Source organism: Patiria miniata, unplaced genomic scaffold (genome assembly GCF_015706575.1).
Source record: "Patiria miniata isolate m_02_andy unplaced genomic scaffold, ASM1570657v1 HiC_scaffold_29, whole genome shotgun sequence".
Classification (NCBI taxonomy): Eukaryota; Metazoa; Echinodermata; class Asteroidea; order Valvatida; family Asterinidae; genus Patiria; species Patiria miniata.
The window spans coordinates 9,234,662-9,243,974 of record NW_024037068.1 but is presented as its reverse complement, the minus strand read 5'-3'; positions in this window follow the sequence as shown (position 1 = coordinate 9,243,974).

Genomic DNA, 9,313 nt, shown 5'->3' with positions numbered 1-9,313 from the left:
GAGGGAAAAGCACATAGCCGCTCCCTTACACAAAGGTCATAGCTGTGTAGCATGAAATTCGGAGTCTATATGAAATACGAACTCATCTGTTGCATCGCGCATGCCTAGTGAAATAATTAGGACAGTACCAGGTCACATGTGAGGATAAGAATCATACATGTATAAGGTAAAATAGACCGGAATAGGAGTCCACGTATCATACGACACCGGTGTGTTTAGAACAAGGTCCTTTCTCTATTCACAAAACTAAACATACTGTCTATGTTTATGTTGTCAACAACACATACAAGTGCAATTCAAAGGACGTGTGGGAATTGCAAAGTTCTTAAGAACAATAAAGCAAACAAACTATTACCGACAACAGCGCAAGTGGTAAACAGTTCCCCGGTGGAAGTGTGTTGTCGGAAGTGCCGACATGTATAAGCGCGTGGCCCGTCCCCGCTAACCGGATTACGAGGGGGAAATAGTTGATTACGGAACTTTTGCAAGGTGACGATGGCACGTGCGGGCACAAGATAAGGATCGGGCACGCTTGGCCTCTGGCCTGTAGGGGGCAGATAAGGTCAAGACGATATGGGTGTGATCCCATGGGGGTTTGTTGGTGGCACGTGCTGGCGGCTTGGCACGCGAGCGGCTAGCCTAGGGGTGCATCCCTAGCTGGTGGTCCGAGCATGCTCCGAGCATGGAGCTATAAAACACAGCTCCATGCTCCGAGGGACTGGTCCCGATAACCATTTGAATGTTAAGATTTGAGTTCCTAGGTGCAACTTGGTGACAGGAACTGGGACGGGTGGTTGATGCATCACCTACATTCTTGGAACCCATATGAAAAGTGTTTATTATATTTACAGTGGGACGGGAACGGGTGCAATTGAAGAGGCTTTGCGTGGCGGCGAGTGTAACTTAGGAGAACCATTCCTCCATGGGAGAACCACGTGCGCTATGATGTAACCGACTCTTTTCCTTTGGTAAAGCAGTAGACGTGTTCTGTGGAGGAAGGAGTTTGTTCAACTGGCGCTGCTATTATGTTTTCATGTCATCTGTTTGGGGTGGGTCGGGGTGGGGGCTGGCTGATTGTTGAATGCAGCACCGAGGCCAAAGACCCTAAGCAACAAGCAGGTATTTTCTGCATCAGGAGGGACATGTTACTGCAATAAATCATTTATAGATGTAGATATTTGTGAGCGGAGGGGAGTGTTAAGCCACTCCCGACAGCCCTCCCCCTCCAAATCCACCCTGGATGGTGCATCCTAGCTAAAATACAAAATGTGCTAGAACATTGAGCTACAACAATCACGTATTGTAATGTCCTAGGAATTGAGGATGCAGACATTACATTAGCTTTCGGGTTATCATAGAGAGGGACGCAACTTGTCGTCCTTATTATAACCTTTTTATGTCGGGTAACCGAATTTATGTGGAATTTCACTACGATCAACTGCACAGGTTTTCACTGCGAACACGTGCAATGCACGGCGAAACCTGTAACGACCTTCACCCCACAAGAGATACTGACAAACGCAAAGGTATACGCTATTCTAACATGGAGCTAAAGCATTGCTCTATGATTCTAACGAGAACATGCTTGTATATGCATTTTCCTAGACACCACGATAACAGATTTCTTTCTCAGTGGCCAATTATCATTTTGTACTTCGACTGCTGGCCTCCAGACCTACCTTCTATAATCCATTTAGTATTAAACACACTTGGGTAGGTGCGATTTTCCGTCTGTGAGGTCGAACCGCGACCCCTGCTATTATTGTGACGGGTTGAACTTGGCCTCTTAACCTGATAACCACAGCTCACATTCCTGCTTCTCCAGAAACGTACAGTAAACAAACCATTAAAAATACCACTTGCCTTCACGAACGGTTACGGAGTAATTCCAATATACACACTGTCCATCTTGGGTAGCATTGCTTAGTGTAAATGCACTGTTTCAAATGCGGAATAAAAAACACGGTTCAGACCATAATAAGGACTATATGTGCCACAGAGATAGCTGTGCTTTCAGTTTTTGTTTCAGCATGGAACCACCACTTCAAGAATCTGCGAAAGTAAAACTATAGATTGCTAATGCATCATATAGTGAGCTATTGTCTATCAAAGTTCGTGTGGGACAAACAGATAAATGGAACTCTTGCACACACACCGCGCGGCCAACCCTGCTGCACGTTTGCCGACGCTTTCATTGCGTGAGTCATGACAAACAAGGCGTGTCCTTCGACAACCACCCTCCCCCTCCTTCTGTCCCCCAGGACTAAGAGAAGATTGTGCTATTAAAGAATGAACCATCTCGAGGTCTTTCCCCGAGCTCAAAATAAACACAGCTCCGCCGATGCCGACTTTTCCCCCTCCAGACAGCAGCGTTACCCATAAACCACTCGAGTCAGGTCAGCAATTGCCTGAGATGCTCAACGCGCATGCTCGGTGACCTCTGGGTGCTTCCAGATTTTAAATTAATACAATCATCAGTTCATGTAATGGTAAGACTTTCGGGCGTCCATCTGGCTTTGTCGTCCTTCATGTAACAAAAGGATGTAGTCAAACTGCTTGGCTTTAACTGTTGCGAAGTATTGACTTACCTCAGTAACATGAGAACGTAGCATAAGCATTTGTTTGCGCCCTACTCGGATACCAGAAATTTAAGGTAGTTTTGTTATAGCATCCGTGCATAGCATACATCCAAAAATGGCAAAGGAGTATACAGCAGTTAATATTCATAGCAAAATCGTTTCAACAGCCGTTGGAGACTAATTGGGTGGAGCTATAGACCGTTTGCACTGCAGCCATCTTTGAGGTGTGTGCTTTTGTTCAAGAGATGATACGCATGGGTAGAACTCATTGCATTTATTGTTAATAAATTAACATAACACAACAAAATACGACTCATAGATGCTGCATGTAATGGATCTATAGTAGGCGTGCTTTATATAACACTTCTGACGCCTTCTATTGGTTTTATTTATGGGCGAAGCCAAAACAAAGCTATTAAAGAGCCAGTTTTCCCCTCTGTTGAAATTAATCATCGAAATGACGTATCGTTTCCCCATCTCAACGGGTGCAGCTATAAAGGAATAGACACAAATTCCCCCCGCGATGCCGTGCGTGTGTACATGCACTGTCAGAGGCGTTACGTACACAAAACCACTGAACAAGAGGCAGGTGAAAATAACAGCCGCGAGCCACGATGGGACAGGGGGTTTCTCTCTGCTTTTATTTGCAGTTTGTTTTGGCGGGAATCGAATTGCCGCAGTGATTATTGTCGTCTGCTGGCTTGCTTAGATACGCGCACCCCCCCCCCCCATCTCCCCTCCCCTGCCCTTGCACGTGTTAGATTATTGTAAGATGAATGCACGGTTAGCATTGGGACGTGATAATAGCCACGGGCGGTCGATACACGGCAGTGTCAACCTATTGGAAAGGGCCGACTCAAAGCATTTCCATGGATATATACTGCATGTGAAACTTGATACAAGTATTCCTCGTAAGGCCGCTATCCACTCAATAGCCTATACATAAATATAAAGCATGATGTCATGTTCAAAAGGTTAGATTAGCGCTATAATGACAGTTTTAACTATAATGCAGTTTCAGAAAAATCAGTGGCAAGTAGACATTGGCGCTCACCACTAGACAGAATAGACCTTATCCACGAGGAAGTCATTTTCGATCGTGCAATCTGAATCTTTTCTATATATTGTAGACTCAAGTTAAATGGAATGGTGCCAGACTATTTTATGATTGGAGTGTGGTTTAAAACATCAGGGTAGTTTTAATCACACATTTCAAATTATTCATCAGAGCACACGTGTATTAATTTGTAATGAGCATTCATTTCATTGCTTTCATTTCTACTCGCAAGTTCCCAAAAATGAAGAGTTAGGAATAACCTCGCTGTGGCCGACTCGTGATAAAGTCTATGATAAACATGCGAAATGCCACAGTACATGCTTTGATGGACACGTTTTAGATACATGTATTTGATGTTACCTTGACGTTGATGCTTGTTAAGAAAAGGAAAACATTTTCTTGTACTCTCTGCGAAGAAGTTACCATTCTGGATACATCGGGATTTCATGTCATTACAGCCTGCTAACGTGACAAACAATACGAAAATTGTGTTGTCGCGAAATTCAATGCAAAATCGCTCATACTCATCATATACTTTAGTAATGTATACCCAGCCTGAGTCCTATACAAGTATTCGATTGCGACACCATTGCCCAGACACAGAATCCAAGAGAAAGGAGCAAAATAATTCAATTACGAACCGCCATAGTATAGGCCTATACCCGTGCCAAATTTGTTGTAAGTGTTTGACGACAATAAGATAATATCAAAATGCACTGATAGTCCTCTTCCTGTCTGTGGACCATAGGGAATCTAAAGTTGGAAAGGGTTACATAGGACCTTGGCCTCTTATCGGGCGCTTTGCCGATGATACAAGGAGCACAAAGTCAGGGAACTCCGAACCCAATCACAGTAACGATAAGACTCTCGGTGTCCATGTCCAAGTGAATTGGCCAAGGACATACAGTCGTGTTTGACTATACTCCCGAGGACAGTGCTTTGTGTTTCCCTTTGTCCGTGTAATATAACACTCTCCCATATACTAAGCACACAAACTTACTACAGAGGACCGTTTCCATTAATTCAAAGACACAACTCCGAGAACTGAAAGGATTTGTTGTTCTCCCTTTATGTGTCGGTCCTCGGGGGTTATGTAGAACACGAACACGAGTGTGTAAAAAGCTACAACCGTGGACCCTGTATTGTCCCTGTTTAGTTTGTACTTCAACTTTATTAGGAAGACCTCCCATTATGTTTTGTACACGATCGTCAATCGTGGACCTTCGGTCAATCGTGGATTCTCGATTGTTCAAAGTCCACAATTTGAATGTGTAAACAAGCACACAAACACTCCCTCAGTCGAACACGATGACATTAATGGAAATAAATTCCATTGATAAAAAAACATACCATAAACATAACATTGGTCTAAGCCTATTTTCCCCATTGCTATACACTGTATTCACGAGTCGCCCATATTAAATTGAAAGCGAGGTAATCTCACCATTTATGAAACTTGCGAGTAGAAATGAAGGCAACGAAATAAAGTTCATTGCAAATTAATACCAGTCTATTCTAATGCATGTTTAAAAAAAATGTGATTAAACATACCATAATGTTTCAAGCCACATTTAAAACCAGAAAAAAAAAATTCTGAAAGTGAGGCTTGCAACGCACGCCAATCATAATATAGTCTGGCACCAACCCATTCACCAGTTTACAATTTATAAAATTGATTCAGGGAACAAGATAGAAAATGGCTTCCCTTTGAATAAGATCTATTACCGGTATTTTCTGCTGGTCCTGTTTGTGAGTTTGACTGATTGCCACTTGTGACTTTGCCCAGTTGTTGGCTGGTGAATTGAAGCGGGCATTGCTCTCGTATAGGATTACAGTTTGCAATATGCTAAATGTGGCACACTGTGTATACAGAGCAAATGCATGAACAGTGATTAACCATTCCCAATCAACAGAATACTATTTTGGTGCTCTCTGTGTCTGCCCAGTTGTTGGCTGGTGAAAAGAACCGGGCAGTGCTCTCGTATAGGATTACAGTCTGCAATTTGCTAAATGTGGCACACTGTGTATACAGAGCAAATGCATGAACAGTGATTAACCATTCCCAATCAACAGAATACTATTTTGGTACTCTCTGTGCCCGGCATCACTATAGGCTTGTTTTTTTTATTAACTTATTGGCATACCTTTGCATCTTGGCATGACTCTCCGGACGCTTGGTACGATTTCAGAAACATTTGTCCAAAGAGTGTCCAAAAAGTTTACCCAACGAAGACTCGTTCGGTCGACCTTTTTTGATCCTGGAAATATAGACTTGGAATGAGCTTGGCTAACCCAACATGCGGCACCCGTCTGAAGACTTGCCTTTAGGAAGCGCCAGATTAAGGGGAATGTTCCCAAATGAGAATCGAGGTTACATGTTGTTATGGCCGCAAACAGGCACATTCGACCTGTCGGAAATGGGAATGCCGAGTCTAGACGAGAATTTAAGGTGACAACCCCAGACGCGTCTGGTGTATGCAGCGTGTCTCTATTTTTGGCAAGTCACTGGCGCATTGGCGAAAAAAATTAATAAAAATTGGAAGAGAGAGATCAAATTTCAACTACTTGACACTTATGATTGGTTCCTGTTTGTATATTTGCACTCGGAAAGGCGCAAAATTTAAATGGATCGAGGAGTTTATTGGCTGTGACAGAAAGCACCGAACGAAATTATTTCTTGTGGGGAAAATTGTGTCTCGAGCGGAAAGGGCTTAATGTTATGGCCAAGTAGCACATGATCTGTAATAAAGTGTTGACTGAAAGTGGGTTCATTTTTGATTGGCAGGTGGCTACCATTCACACCTCGACCCGCCCAAGTCTTAAAGGAGTGGAGTGAAAAATTGCGGTAGTTTTTATTCGTTGAAATCACAAAAATCTATTTTGCACATCTATAACCGATAGCTTTGGGACCTGATGTCCTTAAGTTCCCCAGTCTCAACTGAAATGTAATCCTCACTCACCAGACCAACTCCTACTTAAAGGCATATAGGATCATTTACATTTATCTCAAAAGTAACTTACGGAATTATTATCAAAAAGGTTACTTGGAATAAGGATCGCGCTGGTACTAAACACCCCGTGAAAATTGTTCTGTCTGGCTTGCTGTCATTTACAAGAAATCCAGAAAAGTAGGTGATTTCCAACGATCAGTCAACTGACGGATTATCTGAATAAGGGTTGCTATTGAAGGAATCGTGTTTCGCGATCAGAAGGTCGTGCATGGTTTTTCACTGTTTTTGTTGAAAAGTGTAGCATCGACCAGCTGAAATTTCAACAGGTTAGGTTTTGAACATTCCTTGTTACAACTGATAATGTAGTAACCAACTGATAATGTATCACCAACCGATAATGTCACACAAATTGACCGATAGTGTTTCACTAACCGATAATGTCACACAAATTGACCGATAGTGTAGTAAATGTTACTACACTATCGGTCAATATTTGTTACATTATCGGTTAAGACCGATAATGTAACAACAATCAACTGATAGTGTAGTACATTTTTACTACACTTTCGGTCAATTTCTGTTACATTATCGGTTAGTGATACAGCATCGGTCAATTTGTGTGACATTATCGGTTGGTGATACATTATCCGTTGGTTACTACATTATCAGTTGTAACATTCCTCCTCTTTGGATTTTGAGTGGTGTTATTGTTGGAAACGAACAAAATGCATGAAAAGGAAATGATCGTATACGCCTTTAAGCTCTTACATCATTGAGTACAAATCCTCGTTTGGGTATATAATTCAAAACAATAGCTTCGAACTACTTCGCTCAATACAAGTCATTATCTTTCCCCGTCTAACCATGTCTGCAATCTGAACGATCTCATTACGTATACGGTGTATTAGACATAATCCCCCTTTATTTGTGACAAACACCCAGTCGAAACTACTTCTACCAAAACACAGTTATTTCACGCCATAAAAATCACATTCAATTTGATGAAATGTTTTGGACAGCTGCGCCTGTTAACGATACGGTATCTGTGTAAGGAACAGAACGGATGTATTCACTCTTGCACAAACACCCGACCATAGAGAGGCAATTGTTAGAACTCACAACATACACTTTATAGCAATGTTTCCTATGTGTTTTCAAATCTCCGTTGCTGCTTGCCAGAGGCGATATTATTATATTGCCTACCTTTACAGAGTTACCTTCCATTTTAGAAAAAAAATGTCACTATTGAGTGACCATCCATATGAAAAAAGTCACATGATTGGTGGGACAGATTTGGGAATTTTTTTTACTTGATGTCGGTCATAGCGGAAAATTGCTGGTGTCGGTGTTAGAACTGGAAGACGTTTAGTGTTCCCATTGAATCTCAATATATTTATATCATATCACAGAGTTGTAAGGTTTAAAATGAAACTTAGTACACATGCATGGCTGTAGGCTAGATGACAAACTTCAGCAAATGGTTATATCAACTCGTCCCGGCCACCCACATAACATGTTTTTCTAAACTTACCTTCGGTTCAGTACAATGATACCAACAAGGAAACTAGCCGAATCGACAAGTAATTCCCAGTTCAGCCGTCCGTGATCGATTACAATCCTTCGGGTAATCGACAATCGATTACGGTCTTCGGTTCATCGATAAGCTTGGGTGATTGCGATAGCCTTTCGCTCGCGCCGTCACGCTGTAACTTAACCAGCGCGTGAGTAAGTTCTTGCAGTCTGTGACTCAGGTTACGAAGCACTTCTGCAGATGTGACGTCGGCGATGACGCGAGACTGTCTCATGGACTCTGCAATCGGTGGTCCTGGCCCCTAGAGGACGTCTGTCGGAGTGGCTGAACCGTAGACGTAAGGACTGAGCCAATAGCTACGGGATGATATTTTATATTGTCCCTTTTTGTTTAAAGTCCTAAAGTCAGAAAATGAACTTGCTGTCTGTTCACAGACCTGGTGAGCAAATCGCCTGAGTAGTGTCTTCTGGGCACTGATCGGAAGACGCAAGGCCGAAGCTTCTACTGCAAGACCCAAATGAGATGTGAAGACTCTCCCGAGAGTGTGTCGAAAAGCTCATGTGATTGGGATTAGCCACTGGAGAGCCTAGACGATGAGGGTGCGATGCGAGTCGGTGCTGGAAGCTGTAGACTCTCACTGCTTCAGCGGGGTTTTTGCTACATCAGCCGGGGGCTCAGCTTCCCAAATGCAAGGAAATGGACGGGGCCTTATCGCAGTGGGGCAGGGGGAGTTGGGACAGGAAACAATCAGGGTAGCGGTGGGGCGCGTCCCAGGGGACCGCCGCAGAAGCCGTGACCGGTCACTTATACAAAGCTAAATCTAGACCGGGATGTATTAGGGAAGGTGGTGGGATTGGGGGAGGGGGAGGGGGGGGGGAGGTCAACCATCCCCAGCTAACCTGTTGCCCAAAGGTGCGCAGGTCTGATCCTTCTTAAAACGATGGTTCCGGTATACCTAATAGAGGCCGTGGTCACGAGCCATCTTGTTGTTGTCGTGGAAGTTGTGACGCAAATTGGGGGTACAGACAAATGAGGCTGGCGATAACTTGTCGCGATAAAAACAAATGAGATCACGAAGTTGTTGAAAGGGTGAGTCCCCCACCCCTTCCAAGGGCTGTGAACCTCTCCATCAAAATGGAAGCCAAATTTGACAGTAAATACACATCATTGCTTCCGATTGTATAATACACGGGAA